Here is a 24,542-nt window from a genome sequence, read left to right as displayed (position 1 = left end):
TTTAGACATTACACGTATATACAAGTCTGGAAACCCCGCCTCCAGTAAGGCAAATTTAAATAATAAAGGGGAACCTGGGTAACATTAACAATGGTGGGCCCTGCAATAGGGAATAGGGAAGTGGAGACCTCCTGAGCTCCCCTGAGCCAGTGTCCCTACACTCCTAACGTTCCCTATGCCGGTTCCGCACCGGGCGCGCAACAGGAACCTAAAAACCCTGACTCGCCCTGACCTAAACCCTCACAAGGGAATTGGTTGGTGCGAAAACTAATCCCACCACTGCACTAAAACACACATGAGGAAAGATGACAAAACAGGGGAAACACCACTTAGCTTTGCTCTGTTGCGTACGCTCCTAGCAACAGAGCCCACCACCTGCGTGCATCTTCTCCTCCACCCGGATCCATCACCATAACCGGATCCATCACCATAGTGCAGCCTTGGAGCAGAGTCCACCACCAAATGCAGAAGTCCAGTAACAGAGTCACAAAGATGAGTTCAGCTCCTGCCCAAAAAGTCAAGCATGCTTGAGTCCAGCTCTCAGCAACCAAGTCCCGCATGCTGAGTGCAACTCTCTCCATAGTCGTCACTCCACCAAGCCATGCAAGCACTTCCTGCCAACACCATAAACTGTGACTCCAAAACGCCATGCCAGCCCTTCTTGCAGACCACATAGCTGCCACTAGACCCCTCTGGCTGGGCTGCGTAGGACTCATGTTCAGCTCCTTCCTCCACCCAGGCTTCCTTGTGAATGACGAACACAATATCACCAACAGTGATTGATACACCTGACACTCATTTATAGAGCATTCACACCTGTTACCTAATCACGTGCACTTAACCAAAGAACTAAAGTGCGATACCACTCATCACCACCGGGGCAACTTAGAATGAACGACACCACGTGTAATAATTCTAATGGCCACCGGGGGCAATCAACCCACTTTGGCACCAAGCCAAAGGAAAAAAGTTCAATTTGTGCATTTAAACTGTCAGATCCAGCCTGGATCATGACAGTTACCTCCTGTATTATACCCCAGAGCTGCACTCACTATTCTGCTGGTGCAGTCACTGTGTACATACATTATATTACTGATCCTGAGTTACATCCTGTATTATACTCCAGAGCTGCACTCCCTATTCTGCTGGTGCAGTCACTGTGTACATACATTACTGATCCTGAGTTACATCCTGTATTATACCCCAGAGCTGCACTCACTATTCTGCTGGTGCAGTCAATGTGTACATACATTACATTACTGATCCTGAGTTCCATCCTGTATTATACTCCAGAGCTGCACTCACTATTCTGCTGGTGCAGTCACTGTGTACATACATTACAGATCCTGAGTTACCTCCTGTATTATATCCCAGAGCTGCACTCACTATTCTGCTGGTGCAGTCACTGTGTACATACATTACATTACTGATCCTGAGTTACCTCCTGTATTATACCCCAGAGCTGCACTCACTATTATGCTGGTGCAGTCACTGTGTACATACATTACATTACTGATCCTGAGTTCCATCCTGTATTATACTCCAGAGCTGCACTCACTATTCTGCTGGTGCAGTCAATGTGTACATACATTACATTACTGATCCTGAGTTCCATCCTGTATTATACTCCAGAGCTGCACTCACTATTCTGCTGGTGGAGTCACTGTGTACATACATTACATTACTGATCCTGAGTTACCTCCTGTATTATACTCCAGAGCTGCACTCACTATTCTGCTGGTGCAGTCACTGTGTACATACATTACATTACTGATCCTGAGTTCCATCCTGTATTATACTCCAGAGCTGCACTCACTATTCTGCTGGTGCAGTCAATGTGTACATACATTACATTACTGATCCTGAGTTCCATCCTGTATTATACTCCAGAGCTGCACTCACTATTCTGCTGGTGGAGTCACTGTGTACATACATTACATTACTGATCCTGAGTTACCTCCTGTATTATACTCCAGAGCTGCACTCACTATTCTGCTGGTGCAGTCACTGTGTACATACATTACTGATCCTGAGTTACATCCTGTATTATACCCCAGAGCTGCACTCACTATTCTGCTGGTGCAGTCACTGTGTACATACATTACTGATCCTGAGTTACATCCTGTATTATATCCCAGAGCTGCACTCACTATTCTGCTGGTGCAGTCACTGTGTACACACATTACATTACTGATCCTGAGTTACCTCCTGTATTATACTCCAGAGCTGCACTCACTATTCTGCTGGTGCAGTCACTGTGTACATACATTACATTACTGATCCTGAGTTACATCCTAAATTATACTCCAGAGCTGAACTCTGTTTTTTGTTTTCTAATGTTCCTCATGTCCTATAACATAAAACAAACATAATTCAGTTTTTCTGCCCTTTTATCACCCTCAGATCGACCGAACAAAGGCCCAAATGTTATACTTGGTGCCCAGAATCCCTGTCCCCTTCCCCCCTTTCTCTTCTAAAAGTTTGACCAACAAACGTGAAGGTAGAAAGTCTTTGAAAAAGAACAACATTCATCAAACAGCTCATTAGTGCCACATCATAAAAAAGAAAGGCCTTTGGCGAGTTAAGGGGTCTCCATGAAAGTAGCTTGGAAAAAAAAAAATGAAATAAAAAGAAAAAAAAAAAGAGAACTGCGCTGTCTGCTGCAAGAAAAGAAAAAAAAAAAACATGAAAAACCCGTGTAAATGCTCCCAACTAAAGGCCAGACTCCATTCAGCCCGGAGAGAAAAGCCCCTCTCAATCCTCCTACTGTTGACCATATAATAAAATCAGAGGAAACGCTTTTGATGTCGCTTGGCACATACCACATGTGAATTGAGGGGCAATGGACTGGTTAAATTGCTATTTACATTTCCAGCTGTTTTACCAGCAATTTCCCCAACTTAATGGCCATTTAAGCTTTTTAAACAAGAAAATAGCTATTCTGCTCTGTGGCTATTTCATCCCCGCGCCTATTGTGGCTTCCCCCCCATCCCCTCTTGGCCGCTGACCCTTTTGACACTGTGTCCCTCTCTCCCCGCATTATGAGATCCCATCGTTGATTCTCTAGGCCCAGGCCTCCTGGACGGCTTAATCCATAATTATCCTGTTAAATATGGCTAGGAATGGAGCCAAGGAGAAAATAAAATACAATTTATTCCTGCCGGCTGGGTCTATAAAATGCGTTTCTCCAGTAAAAAAAACAGGAAGACCCTAAATCGCCCTATTACTAGTCTTTTAGGACGTCTGCCGTTAGAGTTCCTTCTTGAGCTTACGTTGTGGCTTCGGAAACATTCGAAACGCGTTGTCCGTGTTATTTTCAAATAAAATTATTTTATTCTGGATTTAAAAAAAAAAAAAATAAAGATTGGACACTGCCATATCTTGGCGGCCCTAGATCGGGTGACCCTTGATCTACTACTGCCAAAAGAGGATCTTCCTCCCCCTAAAGAGGGGCAGCTCCTACACATACTAACGTTGTGTGTTATGATTCGGTCACCGAGGAGGATTACCGGGGAATATGCTAAGCAACCAGAAAGGTTGGTAACTTAGCGGATTGCAGACCCCTAAACCTAACAACACAACTAGCATTAGCCGTGGAGAGTGCCTACGATGCCCTAGATGCCTCGGCAAAGCCAAAGAGTTAACTAAGCCTAAAGCAAGAAAGGGAAAAGCTAAACTGCCCCGGAGTAGAACCCCAAAGGAATAGCTAGCCCCCAAACATATATTGCCGGTGAGACAAGATGAGGCACAAACGCAGGCAGAAAATAGAGTGAGCAAATGATGGGGTCCAAACTGTCTAGATAGGACAGGACAGGAAAGATACTGTTTGCAATCACGCAAAAACCCTAAATAATCCAACACGTCTGATATACAAAAACACTGAGGCCACACAACCTCTCCCCCACTAGATCAGCATTCTGGTGTGAACTGGAAGCAAAGCAAAAGATACTAATATAACAGGGGATTAGCAATACTGAACAGACTGACCTATGCTGTGACATATGAGCGGGATCCAGCACCAATCCCAGCAAGGAATAATGCTGAACCCACACAGTAAAGCAGAAAGCAGAGAAAGGCAAAAACTATATCAAATGCAAAAAGATTCCAGCAAACAATATAACTTATTTGAATGATGCAAGACCAAGGAGGGGAAAAGCAGACTTCACAATGCACAGGAAGAAAACCAAATCACCAGCAGCAACTGAGGGAAGCTTGCTCACTTAAATTCTCCTAGTCTGTAACACCTGACTTCCACTCATCGTCTTCAGGTGATAGACTTCTGTCAACCCGACCAGCTCCACTACCCACAGCAACCACCAGAGGGAGCCCCGACTCAGAAGTCAGATCAACAGAGTTCGCAACAGTTGTGCCTAATGGATATAGAGCCAAAGGGAAAATAAAGTACAATTTTTTCCTGATGGCTTGGTATATGAAATGCGTTTCTGCTGTAGAAAACAAAATGAAGACCCTAAATCACCCTATGACTAGTCTTGGTTTTTCGAGACATCTAGGTGACAATCAACGTGGCCACCATTAAGAGTCTCTTGAGTGCTTTGTGCTTAGTTATATGTTGCGCCTTCGGAAAGATTCCAAACGCGCTGTCTGTATTCTTTTAAAATATATTATTTTATTTTGGATGAAAAAAAAAAAAGTTTGGCCACTGCCATATTGATAGTACAGGGTGGTGCTCTTAGATGGAGTGGTGGTTGATCTACCACTGTCGATGGAGTATCTTCCTTCCCAAGTGTGCCGAAGAGGACCAGTTCCTACATATACTAACGTTGTGCCTAATGGATATAGAGCCAAAGGGAAAGTAAAGTATAATTTATTCCTGAGGGCTTGGTCTATGAAATGCGTTTCTGCCATTAAATAAAAAGCGAAGACCCTAAATCACCCTACTACTAGTCTTAGCTTTTCGCGACATCTAGGCGATGATCTATGTGGCCGCCGTTCGAGTCCCTTCTTGAGTGCTTTGTGCTTCCACTGTGCATTCAGAAAGATCCGAAATGCGCCGTCTTTATTCTTTTAAAATACATTATTCATTTTGGATTAAAAAAAAAGTTTCTCCATTGCCATATTGATAGGACCGGGTGGGGCCTTTTGATCAGGTGAAGCTTGATCTTCTATTGCAGATAGATCTTCCATTCCGGGAGTGCCGAAGAGGATACGGAGCTAAAGAGAAAGCAAAATACAATTTATTCCTGCCATCTTAGTCTCTAAAATGTGTTTCTGTTGTAAAAACAAAAGTGAAGACCTTAAATCACCATATTAGTAGCCTTGGTTTTTCGCGACATCTAGTTGACAATCAATGTGGCCACCATTTTTGAGTGCTTTGTGCTTAGTTATAAGCTGTGCTTTCAGAAACATTTGAAACTTGACGTCTGTATTCTTTTGAATTAACTTCTTTCATTTTGATTACAAAATACAGTTTTTCCACTGCCATTTCGATAGGACTAGGTGGCACCCTTAGACATGTGGCACTTGATCTACTAAGGTCCACCGAGTATCGTGTGCCTAATAGGCAGCACAACTGCTCAAGGTGAGTCCCATTGCCATGGATAGATCCACAACACGTTCGACTGAACTTACTACCATAGTGGAGAGCCGCTATATTTTATGTTGTCTCTTGCCTTCGGAAACTAGCTGATATGTAAGGTAAGTGCCTAAGGCCTAAGATGCAAGAAGAGAATGTTAGGCTCACCTAGTGAGTAGGACCCACTAACCCTCAGATCTCGGTGGGCACCAGAACCCCGGGCATTGGTGTAGCAGGCAGGAAGGCATGTGTGGAGCAAGGGCTTGGCACACTGGAGACCACAGGAGCACAGATGCAGAGAAAACGCAGGCAAGTCTGAAGCAATGAAGATAGCAGGTATGCCGGGCCACAAGGCATATCTGGACCAGGAGCTGATAAAGGATCACGGTAAACAAACAGATCGCAACACTAGGATTCTTAATAGTAAGACACACTTGTGTGTCTTGGGTCTTAAATAGGCCATGGAGGCATACCGGGCCGAGACATGTGACTCAACACTGTAAAACCCAATGTGGAGCACAGCATCTCTTCTCTGCAGGCCAACGCTGTGACATAAGAACTTTTCTCCACTTTATAGTTTTCAGAGGTGTTCTACTCGTCTTTCAACTGGCTTGACTGGTATGGTACTGGGAACATAATCCTCATTCCCAGCTGACACCAGGTGCCTACTATCCAGTCCAAGTTTCCTGGCAACAGGTGGGAAGCCTCCAATTCCTACCAACTGTACTACTGCTCTCCAGTAGGCTTTGGCCATACTCTTCCTTTGAATGGTCACCACAACACCAGTTTCCCTTTTCTACAGGAGTACCTAAACTGACTGTAAGGGCACCACCTCTGGTTCTTGAATATTTACCCCTTCTTCTTCTTTTGAGTGAGTGAGGATCTGGTCATGATTACTATTTATCATCAGGAGCTGGCAACTATTCCCTTTGGACTCTGGCATCTTACAGCCAGCAATACCTAAGCCTTGCTACTCAGAACTTCCTCTCCTCTTCTGAGGAGGCTCAGGCCTCAGTGCCATTGTTAGGCCCAAAAAATAACTGCTTTCTTAGAACAACGCCGGCGCCCCTGCAGGAATCCTCTTCCTCCTCCGAGCAGGGACGCCGGCGTGTTCACTTACCCGCCCACGCTCCTGTGGCCTCTGCTTCCTCCCAGGACCTGTGCATGGCATGCAGATCTCCTGGGAGTATGCTTAAAGGGGCAGCGCACGCTTCCAAATACATGTGCTCCCTGAATCTGATCCTGTCTGCCCTTTCTGAATCTAATCCTATCCATCCTACCTGAAGATCCTGCCTGCCCTGTCTGAACTTAATCCTGTCCGTCCTGTTGTAACTAGTGTTGAGCATTCCGATACCGCAAGTATCGGGTATCGGCCGATACTTGCTGTATCGGAATTCCGATACCGACTTCCGATATTTTTTCAATATCGGAATTCGGCATCGGAATCGGAAGTTCAAAGTTGATTGACAGACTGACGTCATCATGATGCGCCGTGTGTGCGCATCATGATGCGCCGTCATTTCGGGCCTTCCGGGGGTCTCTGCCGGCCTGCCGGGGGGCTGCGCCGGCCTGCCGGGGGGCTGTGTGGACTGCCCGGGGTCTGTACCGGCCTGCCGGGGGGCTGTGCCGGCCTGCCGGTGGTCTGTGCACCCTGTGGGGGTCTGTACCGGCCTGCCGGGGGGCTGTGCCGGCCTGCCGGTGGTCTGTGCACCCTGTGGGGGTCTGTACCGGCCTGCCGGGGGGCTGTGCCGGCCTGCCGGGGGGCTGTGCTGATGTCCGGGGGTCTGTGCAAGCATCGTCCGATGGGACTACAAGTCCCATCGGGCGATGCCTGCTACCATGACAGTGATTGACACATTAGCCAATGATGGGACAGTAGTAGTCCCATCATCCGGCTAATGTGTTAAATGTTAAAAAAAAAAAAAAAAAAAAAATACTACATACATACTACATGCATGCTACATACATACTACATGCTACATACATACTACATATATACTACATACATACTACATGCTACATACTACATACATACTACATACATGCTACATACATACTACATGCATGCTACATACATACTACATGCTACATACATACTACATGCATGCTACATACATACTACATGCTACATACATACTACATATATACTACATACATACTACATACATGCTACATACATACTGCATGCTACATACATACTACATACATACTACATACATACTACATGCATGCTACATGCATGCTACATACATGCTACATGCATGCTACATACATACTACATGCTACATACATACCACATACATACTACATACATACTACATACTACATATATACTACATGCATGCTACATACATACTACATGCTACATACATACCACATACATACTACATACATGCTACATACTACATACATACTACATACATACTACATGCATGCTACATACATACTACATGCATGCTACATACATACTACATGCCACATACATACCACATACATACTACATACATACTACATGCTACATACATACTACATGCATGCTACATACATACTACATGCTACATACATACCACATACATACTACATACATGCTACATACATACTACATGCATGCTACATACATACTACATATATACTACATGCATGCTACATACATACTACATGCTACATGCATGCTACATACATACTACATACATACTACATGCTACATACATACCACATATATACTACATACATACAATACATTCATACAATACATACATAGACATACAGTACATATAACATAGAGTAACATACTTACCAATACTTGTCACATTGTTCCCCGAAGCCATTGTCTTTTCCGGAATAAATATTAACATAACAAACCACAAAAATACTCACCCACGATCCGAAGCAGTCCACGAGTGTGTCCCACGACGATCTTGGGTAGAGAACGGCAGCATCAGATGATGCTGCCGTTCTCTACAGGCTGCAGGAATCCAATGACGGAAGGTAGGTATCCTTCCGCACTGTATTCCTCCGCCACTTAAAAAAAAAAAAGTCCCTAGTCTCACTTTATGCCATTGCTGCGTGGGAAATTCCCACACAGCAATGGCATAAAGTGAGACTAGGGACTTTTTTTTTTTTTTAAGTGGCGGAGGAATACAGTGCGGGAGGATACCTACCTTCCGTCATTGGATTCCTGCAGCCTGTAGAGAACGGCAGCATCATCTGATGCTGCCGTTCTCTACCCAAGATCGTCGTGGGACACACTCGTGGACTGCTTCGGATCGTGGGTGAGTATTTTTGTGGTTTGTTATGTTAATATTTATTCCGGAAAAGACAATGGCTTCGGGGAACAATGTGACAAGTATTGGTAAGTATGTTACTCTATGTTATATGTACTGTATGTCTATGTATGTATTGTATGAATGTATTGTATGTATGTAGTATATATGTGGTATGTATGTAGCATGTAGTATGTATGTAGTATGTATGTAGCATGCATGTAGCATGCAGTATGTATGTAGCATGCATGTAGTATATATGTAGTATGTATGTAGCATGTAGTATGTAGCATGCATGTAGTATATATGTAGTATGTATGTAGCATGTAGTATGTATGTAGCATGCATGTAGTATATATGTAGTATGTATGTAGCATGTATGTATGTAGCATGCATGTAGTATGTATGTAGCATGCATGTAGTATGTATATGGTATGTATGTAGCATGTAGTATGTATGTAGCATGCATGTAGTATATATGTGTTATGTATGTGGTATGTATGTAGCATGCATGTAGCATGCATGTAGTATGTATGTAGTATGTATGTAGTATATATGTAGTATGTATGTAGCATGTAGTATGTATGTAGCATGCATGTAGTATATATGTAGTATGTATGTAGCATGTAGTATGTATGTAGCATGCATGTAGTATATATGTAGTATGTAGCATGTAGTATGTATGTAGCATGCATGTAGTATGTATGTAGTATATATGTAGTATGTATGTAGCATGTAGTATGTATGTAGCATGCATGTAGTATATATGTTATGTATGTAGCATGTAGCATGCATGTAGCATGCATGTAGTATGTATGTAGTATATATGTGGTATGTATGTAGCATGCAGTATGTATGTAGCATGCATGTAGTATATATGTAGTATGTATGTTGCATGTAGTATTTATGTAGTATGAATGTAGCATGTATGTAGTATGTAGTATGAATGTAGCATGTATGTAGTATGTATGTTGTATGTATGTAGCATGTAATTTTTTTTTTTTTTTTTACATTTAACACATTAGCCGGATGATGGGACTACTACTGTCCCATCATTGGCTAATGTGTCAATCACTGTCATGGTAGCAGGCATCGCCCGATGGGACTTGTAGTCCCATCGGACGATGCCTGCACAGACCCCCGGAGCCTGCACAGACCACCGGCAGGCCGGCACAGACCCCCGGCAGGCCGGCACAGCCCCCCGGCAGGCCGGCACAGCCCCCCGGAGCCTGCACAGCCCCCCGGCAGGCCGGCACAGCCCCCCGGCAGGCCGGCACAGCCCCCCGGAGCCTGCACAGACCACCGGCAGGCCGGCACAGACCACCGGAGCCTGCACAGACCCCCTGGCAGGCCGGCACAGCCCCCCGAAAGGCCCGTACAGACCCCAGAGAGGCTGTACAAGGGCAGGAAAGGGTTTTTCTTATTCCGATACCGGAAGTCCCATAGACTTGAATGGGACTTCCGGTATCGGAATCGGCGATACCGATACTTTTTTTAAAGATCGGCCGATACCATCCGATACGATACTTTGAAGTATCGGACGGTATCGCTCAACTCTAGTTGTAACCTGTTACTGAGGCCATCCTGACTCTTCCAAGTAAAAAGCCTGATCTATCTTGTCCACACCTGTGCCGCTACCCACACCTGTCCAGTTTGAACCGGTACCTGTGATCTTGTATCCAAGTCCGTCCTATGTTCCTGAACTTATCCTGTCCGTTTCTGATCCGGTACCTGTTCTGTCTACCAGTCGCACGTCCCCATGTTATCCAGTACCTGGTCGGTTCTGTTTTCTTGCCCTTTGGGGGTCAGCTGCTGTGGCTCGGAGGTCTGTACTGGCATAGCACCTGGCGTCCACCTAGGTTCAATTCCATTCAGAAACCAGACTCCATTTAGGTATTATCACAGTCCAAACCTCCAGGGCAGAAAGTACTATAGCCCCATCACAAGTTTCTGAGACCTTGTTTGCTCATATTGCATATTGTAATACCTAAAAAGGATCACTTTATTTTTGATATGGCACTCATGTCCCCAAGAACTTTACAAATTAAGTCCATGTTCATGTTGAAGCTACCTAAAGAAAATTTTCAATGAATCCTCATGAACATGGTGGTATAATGGATGTCTTTTGTATGGAGCTGTAGATGGGATGGCAGCACAAGGAGTTCAGGAGCTCTATAGTATGAACATAGCTCTACTATATCTCGTAGAGGTTACTCCAAAAATATGTAAACCATAGAGGCAGACCAGCCGGAACCCATGCAGAGATGGTGGCTAGACCTGCTTGGTCCCATCCCTTATTAGTCTGAAAGAACCTATGAAGGACATCTCTGTCCAAAAGGCATTTAGTTAAGCAAAAAAAATGACCTATCACAATTAATGACATCACGCTTTCCCCAGTACCGGAAGTCTGCTGCCTCGGAGTAACCCTTGACTCTGCCCTGTCCTTCAAACCGCACATCCAAGCTCTTTCTACCTCCTGTCGCCTCCAGCTCAAAAATGTTTCCAGAATCTTTCCTTTCCTCAACCCTCAATCTACTAAAATGCTTGTGCACGCCCTCATCATCTCCCGTCTCGACTACTGCAACATCCTTTTCTGTGGTCTCCCTGCTAACACCCTCGCATGTTATGAATGAGTCACCGTAGGAGGCAAAAACAGAAATACTAGCTAAGTCCAGAAAACCAGAGAAGTTGGCAGCTATCGGATTGCAGACCCCTGAACCTATCAACAACAACTAGCAGTAGCCGTGGGGGGTTCCTACGGTGCTCTAGACCCCTCGATCACAGCCGGAGAACTACATATCCTAAAGACAGAAAGGGAAATCTAAACCGCCCCAGAGCAGACCCCAAAGCAATAGGCAGCCCCCAACATATAATGACGGTGAGGCAAGATGAAAAAACACTCACACAGATAGAAAGATAGGCTGAGCAAATGATGGGGCCCAAGCTAACTAGATAGGACAGGATAGAAAAGCTGCTGTCTGTAATCCGCCAAAACCCTATCAAAACAAGAGCCAACAGCTGATAGGGAAAAAAGCCCTGAAGACGCTAGGCTTCAAAAAGACTATATCAGTACTCAGGTATTTTCTGAAGACAGAGCAAAAAGGAGTTCAGCACACCCCAGCAGGGAATGGCAGAAATCAAGGAAAACAATGCAAAACAAAACCAAAACACAAATGCAAAAAGTAGAGCAGAAAACTTAGCTTTTGAGGAGCAGGAATCAGACTGGTCTCCTAGAATCCCTCAGAGAGATCACCACCAAGGCAGGAGGGCGTCGGCTGCCTTATATCCAGTCAGTAATTCCCGTCACCCAGTCATCATCATCCTGCCCAGGTGCTTGGTAATCAGTCTCACTACCTTCCTACACCAGAAGAGGGAGTTCTCCAAAATCTAGACACAAACTGAACTCCTCTGTCAGATACAATGTTCTCAGGAATCTCGTGCAAGCGAACCACCTGTTGCAAAAACAGGGGCACCAACTCAGAGGAAGATGGCAACTTAGGGAGGGGTACAAGATGAACCATCTTAGAGAACCTATCACAAATCACCCAAATAACAGTCATTCTCTGAGAGACAGGCATATCAGAGATAAAATCCATTGAAATATGGGTCCATGGCCTCCTGGGCACCGGCAAAGGCATCAACAACCCACTAGAACGAGAACAAGGTTTAGACCGTGAGCAAGTCCCACAGGACTGCACAAAATTCCTGACATCACGAGACAAGGCGGGCCACCAAAAAGACCGACTCACCAAATCTCTAGTACCAAAAATACCTGGATGACCAGCCAATGCAGAGCAATGAACTTCAGACATCACTCTGTTCTTCCACTGGTCAGGAACATACAACTTTCCACTGGGACAACGCTTAGGTTTGTCCTCCTGGAACTCTTCCAGAGCACGTCTCAAATCGGGCGAGATGGCAGAAAGAACTACCCCTTTGCCTAAGATGGTAGCAGGCTTGGTCACCACAGGAGAATCAGCAAAGAAGCTCCTAGAGAGCGTCAGCCTTGACATTCTTAGTGCCAGGAAGAAAAGAGACCACAAAATCAAAACGTGTAAAAAACAAGGCCCACCTAGCCTGTCTAGGGTTCAAGCGTTTGGCCGACTCCAGGTAAATCAAATTCTTGTGGTCAGTGAGGACCACGACTTGATGTTTAGCTCCCTCCAACCAATGTCTCCACTCCTCAAATGCCCATTTCATGGCTAACAGTTCCCGATTCCCCACATCATAGCTACGTTCAGATGGAGAGAACTTTCGGGAAAAGAAAGCACAGGGATTCATTTTAGATGTTACAGGATCCCTTTGGGACAAAACAGCTCCTGCACCAATCTCAGAAGCGTCCACCTCTACCTGGAACGGGAGTGAGACATCAGGTTGCCGCAAAACCGGGGCGGAGGTGAATCTTTGCTTCAGCTCCTGAAAGGAAGAAACAGCCTCCGGAGACCAATTCAACACATCAGCACCCTTCTTAGTCAGATCAGTCAATGGCTTGGCAATACTAGAAAATTTTGCTATAAATTTCCGATAAAAATTAGCAAAACCCAAAAACTTCTGGAGGGCCTTCAAAGAAGTGGGCTGAACCCAATCATAAATGGCCTGTACCTTGGCCGGGTCCATTTCAATAGTTGACGGAGACAAAATAAATCCCAAAAAAGAAATCCTCTGTACCCCAAAAAGGCATTTTGATCCTTTGACATACAGGGAATTCTCCCTCAAGATCCGGAACACAGTCCGAATATGTTCCACATGAGAATCCCAATCCTTGGAGAAGATCAAAATATCATCCAGATAGATAATCAAAAATTTATCCACAAAGTCTCGGAAAATATCGTTCATGAAGCACTGGAAGACAGAAGGGGCATTAGTGAGCCCAAAAGGCATCACCAGGTACTCAAAATGTCCCTCCGGAGTATTAAACGCCGTCTTCCATTCATCCCCATGCTTAATGCGGATAAGATTATACGCCCCCCTGATGTCAAGCTTGGTAAACCAGCAAGCACCTTTAACTCTGGAGAATAGATCCGAAATCAGGGTTAATGGATACTGATATTTAATAGTAATTTTGTTGAGGGCACGATAATCAATACAAGGCCTTAATGAACCATCCTTTTTGGCCACGAAAAAAAACCCAGCACCTAAGGGTGAAGAGGATGGTCTAATATGACCCTTCTCCAACGCCTCCTTAATATAGGATCGCATAGCCTCGTGCTCGGGTACAGATAAATTGAAGAGCCGACCCTTGGGAAATTTACACCCCGGGCTCAGTTCAATTGCACAGTCATAACTCTTATGAGGAGGCAAAGACGCAGACTCATTCTCACTAAATACATCATAAAAATCCGCCAAATAGTCAGGAACATCATGCGACTGAGGAGAGGTGGAAAAAACGAGAGCCTCACTAAGGGCACACCGACAACCCCAACTCACCACAGACACAGATTTCCAATCCAAAACTGGAATATGAATTTGCAACCAGGGAAACCCCAGAACAATGGTATCATGCAAATTAAGCAACACCAAAAATCTGCAATTTTCTTGATGGTCTGGGGTGACCCGCATTACCACCTGGGTCCAAAACTGAGGTTTATTTTTTGCCAAAGGAGTAGCATCAATCCCCCTCAAATGGATAGGCATCCGCAGAGGTGTCATAGGAAATCCACAACGTTTAGCAAAATCCAGGTCCAATAGGTTCAGGGCTGCTCCCGAATCCACAAAAGCCTTGGCGGAAAATGTGGACAGGGAGCAGATCAGAGTAATTGCCAGAAGAAACTTAGGTTGAACACCACCCACAGAAAACGTGTGTGCAAAACGTTTCTCTCGTTTAGGACAGACAGAAATAATATGCGAGGCATCTCCACAAAAAAAAACACAGCTTATTACGCCTTCTGAACTCCTGACGCTGCTCCCTGGACAAAACCCTATCACATTGAATAGGTTCAGACATTTGTTCAACAGGTGGTAACACCTCTCGTGCAGTCCTGCGTTCACGTAAACGCCGATCAACCTGAATGGCTAATGACATAGAATCGTCAAGACCAGAGGGAACAGGAAATCCCACCATAGTATCTTTTATGGCTTCTGACAAACCCTTCCGAAAGAGAGCTGCCAAGGCATTATCATTCCAGGTAGTAAGGACCGCCCACTTTTGGAATTTTTGACAGTACAATTCTGCAGAATCTCGACCCTGGCTCAATGCCAACAGGGTCTTTTCAGCCTGATCAATAGTATTAGGTTCGTCATACAACAACCCCAAGGCTTGAAAAAATGTGTTCACATTAGTCAGAATAGGATCATCTGGTTTCAAAGAAAACGCCCAATCCTGGGGATCGCCAGGCAGCAAAGATATGACAATTTTAACCTGCTGCGCGTAGCTCCCTGACGAGTTAGGCTTCAAGGCAAAAAATAATTTACAATTATTTTTGAAATTCAAAAATTTAGACCGATCCCCAAAAAACACATCAGGAGTAGGGATCTTTGGTTCAGCAGCATGTGAATGAGCAAGGTAGGCAGAAATTCCCCGCACTTCCGCAGCGAGCTGCTCCACACGATCAGACAATTGCTTTATCTCCATTGAGAGAAAAAAAAATTCCCCCTACGGCCTCAGAGATATAGAGGAAAAAATATACACACTTTTTTTTTTTTTTTTTACAATTCTTTCCTGCTATTGAGTACCCTAGGATCTGCGGTATGGCTGGTGATTCTGTTATAAATGAGTCACCGTAGGAGGCAAAAACAGAAATACTAGCTAAGTCCAGAAAACCAGAGAAGTTGGCAGCTATCGGATTGCAGACCCCTGAACCTATCAACAACAACTAGCAGTAGCTGTGGGAGGTTCCTACGGTGCCCTAGACCCCTCGATCACAGCCGGAGAACTACATAGCCTAAAGACAGAAAGGGAAATCTAAACTGCCCCAGAGCAGACCCCAAAGCAATAGGCAGCCCCCAACATATAATGACGGTGAGGCAAGATGAAAAAACACTCACACAGATAGAAAGATAGGCTGAGCAAATGATGGGGCCCAAGCTAACTAGATAGGACAGGATAGAAAAGCTGCTGTCAGTAATCCGCCAAAACCCTATCAAAACAAGAGCCAACAGCTGATAGGGAAAAAAGCCCTGAAGACGCTAGTCTACAAAAAGACTATATCAGTACTCAGGTATTTTCTGAAGACAGAGCAAAAAGGAGTTCAGCTCACCCCAGCAGGGAATGGCAGAAATCAAGGAAAACAATGCAAAACAAAACCAAAACACAAATGCAAAAAGTAGAGCAGAAAACTTAGCTTTTGAGGAGCAGGAATCAGACTGGTCTCCTAGAATCCCTCAGAGAGATCACCAGCAAGGCAGAAGGGCGTCGGCTGCCTTATATCCAGTCAGTAATTCCCGTCACCCAGTCATCATCATCCTGCCCAGGTGCTTGGTAATCAGCCTCACTACCTTCCTTCACCAGAAGAGGGAGTTCATCAGACCTCAATGGTGAAGGGGAAAATGAATTCACAACACTCGCACCTCTCCAGTCCATCCTTAACTCTGCCGCCCCTCTAATTCATCTCTCTCCTCGTTACTCCTCCACTTCTCCCCTCGGCAAATCTCTTCACTGGCTCCCATTCCCTCAGCGTATCCAGTTGAAATTACTAATACTGACCTACAAGGCCATCTATAACCTGTCTCCCCCATATGTCTCTGAACTAATCTCCCGATACCTTCCCTCACGTAATCTCCGGTCCTCCCAAGACCTCCTTCTCTCCTCCACACTTATTCCATCCTCACCCAACAGCCAGTGGCGTAGCGTGGGGGGGGCGGGGGGGGCGGTCCGCCCCAGGCGGCACGTGCGTGGGGGCGGCGCGGCAGCAGCAATTCAATTCCTCTCCTCTGACTGGGAGAACAGCGCGGACTCCGCGGAGGCACAGTGCAGGCGCTTTCTACCTTCTACGCCACTGCCTTGCTGGACTCGGACTCGGAGCCCCGGCTGCTTTCCGCTCCTGAGCTGGTGCTGGGCGGAGGTGTTGGCCGCTCGGGGCTGGTTGTTCGGTCAGAGCTGCCAGAAGAACACGTGGCGTGTGGCTGAGGTGACGCAGGAGGAGCGGATCCCGGGACACAGGAGCCGGTGAGTGAGGGGGACGGCGGGAAGCGCTGCCCAGCCTGCCCATGATGTCTGTGAGGGGAGGGAGACACCGCGGTATGTGATTGCCCCTTGAATTTCATTCCATCATGTAATGTTATGCTACAGGGGGCGGCATCTAGGTAATTACTCCCTCTCCCCCATTTACTAATTCTAAAGTTGAGGCTCCCTAATCCTTGGAGTTGGATTGCCTACATCTTCATATAGCTGATATTATGCAAAAGAGTTGGGCTCTGTAGGGAGAGGACATGGGGGCTGTGCAGAGGAGGACATGGGGGGGCTCTGTAGGGAGAGGACATGGGGGCTGTGCAGAGGAGGACATGGGGGGGCTCTGTAGGGAGAGGACATGGGGGCTGTGCAGAGGAGGACATGGGGGGGCTCTGTAGGGAGAGGACATGGGGGCTGTGCAGAGGAGGACATGGGGGGGCTCTGTAGGGAGAGGACATGGGGGCTGTGCAGAGGAGGACATGGGGGGCTCTGTAGGGAGAGGACATGGGGGGCTGTGCAGAGGAGGACATGGGGGCTCTGTAGGGAGAGGACATGGGGGGCTGTGCAGAGGAGGACATGGGGGGGCTCTGTAGGGAGAGGACATGGGGGGCTGTGCAGAGGAGGACATGGGGGCTCTGTAGGGAGAGGACATGGGGGGCTGTGCAGAGGAGGACATGGGGGGCTCTGTAGGGAGAGGACATGGGGGGCTGTGCAGAGGAGGACATGGGGGGGCTCTGTAGGGAGAGGACATGGGGGGCTGTGCAGAGGAGGACATGGGGGGGCTCTGTAGGGAGAGGACATGGGGGGCTGTGCAGAGGAGGACATGGGGGGGCTCTGTAGGGAGAGGACATGGGGGGCTGTGCAGAGGAGGACATGGGGGGCTCGGTAGGGAGAGGACATGGGGGGCTGTGCAGAGGAGGACATGGGGGGGCTCTGTAGGGAGAGGACATGGGGGGCTGTGCAGAGGAGGACATGGGGGGGCTCTGTAGGGAGAGGACATGAGGGGGCTCTGTAGGGAGAGGACATGAGGGGGCTCTGTAGGGGGAGGACATGGGGGGGCTGTGCAGGGGAGGACATGGGGGGGCTCTGTAGGAGGGACATGGGGGACTGTGCAGGGGGGTACATGGGGAAGCTGTGTAGGGGAGGACATGGGGGGCTGTGCAGGGGAGGACATGGGGGGCTGTGCTGGGGGGTACATGGGGAGGCTGTGTAGGGGAGGACATGGAGGGGCTGTGCAGGGGGTACTTGGGGGAGGGGGGCTGTGCAAGGGGAGAACATGAGGGCTCTGTAGGGGGTGTACTGTGGGTCTGTGCAGGGGGAAGACACGTGGGTCTCCTTACACTGTTTTATGGTGCAGCTCTCGGCAGGGCAGTGATGGAGGTTCAGTAGGGTCATCACGCTAATACATACACATATATATATAGAGAGAGAGAACTGCAAGAAGATGAAAGTCTAGAAATTTAGAAATAATAACAGCAGAGTTAGTAGTAGACTAAAAATTAGATCTTTGAGTGTAGTGTGGGCTCTTCGGATTCTTCCGGATTATCAGCGACCAAAGGGGCGGCAAATTTTTCGACCGCCCCGGGCGCCACAAACAGTTGCTACGCCACTGCCAACAGCCTCCAAGACTTCTCCCGAATAGCCCCCATCCTCTGGAATTCTTTGCCCCAACACATCGACTATCAACCACAATCGGTCCTTCAGACGGAACCATGAAAACCCACCTCTTCAGGAAAGCTTACAGCCTGCAATGACCCCGCTACCTCCTCACCACTACTGAAGATATCGCATCAACCAACACCAGAACTGCTGCAACCCACCAACCTACTGTCTCGTTCCCCACCATCCTGTAGCATGTAAGCCCGAAAGGGCAGGGTCCTCTCTCCCCTATATATCAGTCTGTGATTGTTAGTTTGTTTACTGTAAGTGATATCTGTAATTTGTATGTAACCCCTTCTCATGTACAGCACCATGGAATCAATGGTGCTATATAAATAAATAAATAACAATAATATTGCAGTTGTGGAGACCACATCCTCATGCCGGTTGTCATGATCACTTTAGATGGAGATGACAGTGACCTGGAATGATCTGATCCTATAGTATGAAAACCTTTGGTCACGGTAGCAGGCTGCTCCCGACAGCTAGATTCCTGACCTGCTGTTGCTTGGTTGGAGGAGCCGAGGCCATATATTTATAGTGTTCTGGATTTTGAACGATCAAGAACACTCAATCAGATTTCGTTTTAACCCTTATCCATATCTGTATCAGCCAGGTAGATCCACAGTTCCAGGTAGACTTCATGCCCAAGTGCTAAGGCCATGGATCCCTTACCAGAAGACTTCAACTTGACTCAAAAAGCCACCAAGATGAGCCATTCCAGATATTACAGAATTCTTTTGTCTCGTCTGGAAACCTTTTATTGCTGGAATTTGCTCCACTGTGCAAGTGCATTTTGGAATGTTCTCTCACCAATCCTTTTGGTTTGTTCTATGAGAAACCATAATCTATTGCTTCGGTTGGCGGAGTTCTCCCAGAAGTCATACTCCTCATTAATGTCTTGTTGACATTGCACATAGGGGAACTCCACAAGAACAGATCTTATTTTTCTGTGTTGTGTTGCTGGTGGATACCAGACTTTTGCTTTTGAAGACTATGTTGGCTTCAAAGATAAACATCAGTCGAAGACTGGAACGTCACCCAGATTTTTCCTTGAAAACTTTGATAGTCCCTCAGTCTTCTGACTGCCTTCACCCTAAAGAGAGGGACAAAACATTAGTGGCTTACCACTAAAATTTTTCTGACATCTTCTCTAGGCATTAGGTGTAGACTCTATGACTGGTCCGATTGACTTAATGCCACACCATCCATTATCCCTACCGATTAAGGCTATATCATGCAACATTAAATAAAATTTGAAGAATTTCCTGCTGTATCTGGAACCTTCTTTGTAGGAAAAACATAAATTCCCATTACCCTGTGTCAATTATTAGGGGCTTAAAAAAAAGAACGAGTAGTCTCTTCCATTGATTTTGGAACTCTTCGATGGAAGTCAGAAGGGTCTTCACCAAGCTTGATCCGAGAGGGACCTACAAGGAGATCCAAGTCCGTGATGATGAAGAAGAGAAAACAGCCTTCAACACTTGCGAGAGGCACTCTAAATTTGAAGGAACATGAGTTTTCCCAAATCTGGGAAGTCGGACTGACTTACTGAATGATCACTTCTGCTTGCTTGACTGTGAATTCTGCCTCATGTCTTGAGACGGCATCCATGCCTCAATCTTTGCCAATGAAGACGACTTCGGGAAAGTGACCAAGTGAGTCCCTGTGGGGAAAATCTACATCTCCTCACTTGGGTTAAGGGTGAAGAACTCTCAACCTCTTTAATTATGCTTCCTGGATAAGCCCACATCTGCCCTTCTTCAGTCGAGGATGCTACCAAAAATTGTTCTTGTGGGAGAACTGGTAGCCAAGCCCTCCGAAAAGTGGTTGATCGGCTGAGTTGTCTGCGAGTCATTTTTATTTCCCTATAGGCTCGTAGATGTAAAAGATAACAAACGGAGCAATAGTCACCCTCCGCAGGTCCAGCGCTGCCTCTGTCTTTACTGATTGGTTGCATCGGTCAGATGAGATAAGGTTGTGTTGTCATCGCTGTAGCCGATCAACAAACAATTAGGAAAATTGTGGAAAAGAATTTAAAGGGGTTGTACAAAAAATAACATAGATCACCCCACCGGTCACAAAAATGGGAATCCCTAAGTTTGCTGTGGGAAAAGAGAGCTTATGTTAGTGAGCATGTGCGACCACAGAACTATCTACAGGAGCGGTGGTCGCACATGCTCACTACAACTTTACCCACAAGGGACCTCGGTTCTCAGGATAAGTGAGGGTTTCAGCAACCATATCTCCAGCGATGATACACCCTGTGGATAGAGGATAAATCTTTTTTATGGTACAAACTTTTTAATTAAAAAAAATCCCTGGTGGTCCGAAAAGGGGTTGACCCTTTTGGGAAAATCTCACCTAACCTTGGATCCATGACTAAGTATCCACCACTGATCCCGGGGTCTATCATTGTCTGCAGTGCTGACGGCACAAGCAACCAGTGAGGTCACAAGTGCTGCAGGCAGTAAGTGAGATCAGAGTCGCTGCAGGCGATCAGTGAAATCAGAGGGATTCCAAGATACTTGATGACAAGAGTGGACAACACTATGATGACCCGAAAATACAACACTATGAAGTCTTTTCAGCGGCCTGTAATGCTGCATTATCCCCACCAGATGGTGATGCAGGCGCAGTAATATAATATACAGTTATATCAGATGCATATATATATATTCTATTATTATTTGTGATTCATGATCCAAGTTATGAGGATCTTCAATTTCCATACCTCTAAGGGTATGCTCACACACATTTTTTTCTATGTGTATTTTGGAGAAAATCCGTTTTAAAGGGATAGACATCGGGCCCTATTGTTAACAAGGCAGCAAAGGGCGGACTTAACACATAGCAGTACTGAGGGCATGAAATACATTGTGCACTGTTGTAGCAGGGCAGGGCATATATTGGGAATTGTTGTTAGGGCAGTATAAGAGAACAGGGCATACACTGGGCACTGCTGCTGGTAGGGCAGTATAGAGGGCACGGCATACACCGGGCACTGCTGCTGGTAGGGCAGTATAGAGGGCACGGCATACACCGGGCACTGCTGCTGGTAGGGCAGTATAGAGGGCACGGCATACACTGTGCACTGCTGCTGGTAGGGCAGTATAGAGGGCACGGCATACACCGGGCACTGCTGCTGGTAGGGCAGTATATAGAGGGCACGGCATACACCGGGCACTGCTGCTGGTAGGGCAGTATAGAGGGCACGGCATACACTGGGCACTGCTGCTGGTAGGGCAGTATAGAGGGCACAGCATACACCAGGCACTGCTGCTGGTAGGGCAGTATAGAGGGCACAGCATACACCGGGCACTGCTGCTGGTAGGGCAGTATAGAGGGCACAGCATACACCGGGCACTGCTGCTGGTAGGGCAGTATAGAGGGCACAGCATACACTGGGCACTGCTGCTGGTAGGGCAGTATAGAGGGCACAGCATACACCGGGCACTGCTGCTGGTAGGGCAGTATAGAGGGCACGGCATACACTGGGCACTGCTGCTGGTAGGGCAGTATAGAGGGCACAGCATACACCGGGCACTGCTGCTGGTAGGGCAGTATAGAGGGCACAGCATACACCGGGCACTGCTGCTGGTAGGGCAGTATAGAGGGCAGGGCATACACTGGGCACAGCTGCTGGTAGGGCAGTATAGAGGGCACAGCATACACCGGGCACTGCTGCTGGTAAGGCAGTATAGAGGGCACGGCATACACCGGGCACTGCTGCTGGTAGGGCAGTATAGAGGGCACAGCATACACCGGGCACTGCTGCTGGTAGGGCAGTATAGAGGGCAGGGCATACACTGGGCACAGCTGCTGGTAGGGCAGTATAGAGGGCACAGCATACACCGGGCACTGCTGCTGGTAAGGCAGTATAGAGGGCACGGCATACACCGGGCACTGCTGCTGGTAGGGCAGTATAGAGGGCACGGCATACAATGGGCACTGCTGCTGGTAGGGCAGTATAGAGGGCACAGCATACACTGGGCACTGCTGCTGGTAAGGCAGTATAGAGGGCACAGCATACACCGGGCACTGCTGCTGGTAGGGCAGTATAGAGGGCAGGGCATACACTGGGCACTGCTGCTGGTAGGGCAGTATAGAGGGCACAGCATACACCGGGCACTGCTGCTGGTGGGGCAGTATAGAGGGCAGGGCATACACTGGTCACTGCTGCTGGTGGGGCAGTATAGAGGGCAGGGCATACACCAGGCACTGCTGCTGGTAGGGCAGTATAGAGGGCACAGCATACACTGGTCACTGCTGCTGGTAGGGCAGTATAGAGGGCACAGCATACACTGGGCACTGTTGCTGGTAGGGCAGTATAGAGGGCACAGCATACACCGGGCACTGCTGCTGGTAGGGCAGTATAGAGGGCACAGCATACACTGGGCACTGTTGCTGGTAGGGCAGTATAGAGGGCACAGCATACACTGGGCACTGCTGCTGGTGGGGCAGTATAGAGGGCACAGCATACACTTGGCACTGCTGCTGGTAGGGCAGTATAGAGGGCACAGCATACACCTGGCACTGCTGCTGGTAGGGCAGTATAGAGGGCACAGCATACACCGGGCACTGCTGCTAGTAGGGCAGTATAGCGGGAACAGCATACACTGGGCACTTCTGCTGGTAGGGCAGTATAGAGGGCACAGAATACACCAGGCACTGCTGCTGGTAGGGCAGTATAGAGGGCACAGCATACACTGGGCACTGCTGCTGGTAGGGCAGTACAGAGGGCACAGCATACACTGGGCACTGCTGCTGGTAGGGCAGTATATAGAGGGCACAACATACACTGGGCATTGCTGCTGGTAGGGAAGTATAGAGGGCACAGTATACACCGGGCACTGCTGCTGGTAGGGCAGTAGAGGGCACAGCATACACTGGGCACTGCTGCTGGTAGGGCAGTATAGAGGGCACAGCATACACTGGGCACTGCTGCTGGTAGGGCAGTATAGAGGGCACAGCATACACCGGGCACTGCTGCTGGTAGGGCAGTATAGAGGGCAGGGCATACACTGGGCACTGCTGCTGGTGGGGCAGTATAGAGGGCACAGCATACACCGGGCACAGCTGCTGGTAGGGCAGTATAGAGGGCACAGCATACACTAGGCACTGCAGCTGGTAGGGCAGTATAGAGGGCAGGGCATATACTGGGTACTGCTGCTGGTAGAGCAGTATAGAGGGCACAGCATACACCTGGCACTGCTGCTGGTAGGGCAGTATAGAGGGCACAGCATACACCAGGCACTGCTGCTGGTAGGGCAGTATAGAGGGCACAGCATACACCGGGCACTGCTGCTAGTAGGGCAGTATAGCGGGAGCAGCATACACTGGGCACTTCTGCTGGTAGGGCAGTATAGAGGGCACAGAATACACCAGGCACTGCTGCTGGTAGGGCAGTATAGAGGGCACAGCATACACTGGGCACTGCTGCTGGTAGGGCAGTACAGAGGGCACAGCATACACTGGGCACTGCTGCTGGTAGGGCAGTATATAGAGGGCACAACATACACTGGGCATTGCTGCTGGTAGGGAAGTATAGAGGGCACAGTATACACCGGGCACTGCTGCTGGTAGGGCAGTAGAGGGCACAGCATACACTGGGCACTGCTGCTGGTAGGGCAGTATAGAGGGCACAGCATACACTGGGCACTGCTGCTGGTAGGGCAGTATAGAGGGCACAGCATACACCGGGCACTGCTGCTGGTAGGGCAGTATAGAGGGCACAGCATACACAGGGCACTGCTGCTGGTAGAGCAGTATAGAGGGCACAGCATACACTGGGCACTGCTGCTGGTAGGGCAGTATAGAGGGCACAGCATACACTGGGCACTGCTGCTGGTGGGGCAGTATAGAAGGCAGGGCATACACTGGTCACTGCTGCTGGTAGGGCAGTATAGAAGGCACAGCATACACTGGGCACTGCTGCTGGTAGGGCAGTATAGAGGGCACAGCATACACCGGGCACTGC

The sequence above is a fragment of the Dendrobates tinctorius genome, unplaced genomic scaffold (assembly GCF_039654945.1).
Source record: "Dendrobates tinctorius isolate UK_male_01 unplaced genomic scaffold, ASM3965494v1 ptg000020l, whole genome shotgun sequence".
NCBI lineage: Eukaryota > Metazoa > Chordata > Amphibia > Anura > Dendrobatidae > Dendrobates > Dendrobates tinctorius.
This window is presented reverse-complemented; position numbering follows the sequence as displayed.